Source organism: Egretta garzetta, unplaced genomic scaffold (genome assembly GCF_000687185.1).
Source record: "Egretta garzetta isolate BGI_Z169 unplaced genomic scaffold, ASM68718v1 scaffold377, whole genome shotgun sequence".
In the NCBI taxonomy this organism is placed as follows: domain Eukaryota; kingdom Metazoa; phylum Chordata; class Aves; order Pelecaniformes; family Ardeidae; genus Egretta; species Egretta garzetta.
The window spans coordinates 111,961-113,691 of NW_009260339.1; positions in this window are offsets into that span (position 1 = coordinate 111,961).

Consider the following 1,731-nt stretch of genomic DNA (forward strand, 5'->3'; position numbering starts at 1 on the left):
AAGGAAATGCAGCTTAGCTGCCCGCTCTTACAATTAGCAGGCATAATCCAAGCATTTAGTCACTAATTCTCTGTTCATGGTGGCATCTTCTGGTAGGACACTGAGCAAGAAATAGATATGGTATCCAAGAAGGTAAGGTACACCTAAGGTTCAAGACCGATATCCCTCTTCAACTCTGGGGTTGAAAGTTCTTTTCTTTAGGAAGAAGTAAATGATTTGGTGACTATGAAAACCTCATCTTCTCCCCTTGCGTCATTTGGACACAAACAACATTCCTCCAAGGACAGAAGGTCAAGTTACTTTTTTCGTAGATCATGAAAGAGCTTGAAGAACTTCTTTGGAATATCCTTCAAAGGTATTGTAGTCTTAACAACAGATGCCAGAAGACACGCATGCTTCTGCTTCATTTAACACATATGTGAAATGGCACAACCAGGCATAAAAGCTAATAAAGAGCTAGAAGTTCTGGGCTACTAGAGCTGAACATCTCCTTCCTAAAGCTCAGAGTCCATTGCTTCCTTCCTGTCGCCGGCTCCTGTGGCCATCCAACAACACCTGGTCCCATTTGCAGTTCCTTTCCAGGAAGGAGCCTGTGAGGTGTTGTAACATTGAGTAACCATGAAGAATCCAAACAAATGAGCAAACTGTCTGCGCTGGGCCAGCTGGGGCATCTCAGAAAGCCTCCTTCCAAACTCCTTCCTCCCCATCCCATGGAGATGGTCCATAAGATGAGAATTGCTGTGATCCACTATAACACTATTGACAGGTCTCTTGTTTCTCCAGCCCCATCAGAGCCTATAAACCCCCCACCCTGCAATGGTCTTAGTCCTCTCTTAGCCCATCTCTGCATCTCCCAGAAACACAAAGAGATGAGATGGCATCAGGACTTTCCCTCTGTCCCCTATTCTCTATATCCTTCACCAGGGCCAGGTAAATGCCATGCTGCTGAATGCCCAGCCCAGTGCAGGCCGTGACATCCATGAGGGTCCATCTGTGCAACTTGTTGTGGGCTGGGGCACCTGGCTCTGGGGCACATTGCTGCTGGGGCACACAACTCTAGAAGCTGTGTGAATGTCATTAACACAGCCAGCTCAAACAGGCCATAATAACCACAGCTCAGCACTGCCTTCACTTCGTTTCCTGTCAGGGAGGGTAGAAGTGCACTCATGGAGATAGGACATCATGAGTTAATGCTTGCCAGCTCTGCAGGAGCCAAGAGCACTTTTGGGCTCTTATATCTCCCAGGGACAGGCCTGGTAGTGCTTATGGGACCTCTGCTATGGGTGGCCCAAGAGAAAGGAAGCCCCAGCTTTCTCTTGTTCACATCCTGACGTTTCCCAAGTCGTTATGTCTTTCTGTGTCTGCTTCCCCTTGAGCGAAATCAAATGGTGCTTATGTAGCTTGGTGAGGCATCTGGTGCTCCTACAATGGAGGGGCTACATTGTGTCAAGGAGTAACCAAGCTACCGTGAGCTGTTTATGGCGTCTGACTTCGGGAATGCCTGCAGCAGAAAAGGAATAAATCACAGACAAAACACTCAGACACCAAGGAGGGACAGAGCCCAACACCATGAGAATCAAGCTCGTGTCAGGTCAGGAAATCACAGCTTTACTCAATTCTGTAAACTTGTGATTTCCAACTTTTTTCTTCCCTGTTTTCAGACCCTTGAAACTTTTTTTAAGGGAAGGACACATCGCTGTTTAGTGAATTTAAGTCTGCTAACAAGAGGCA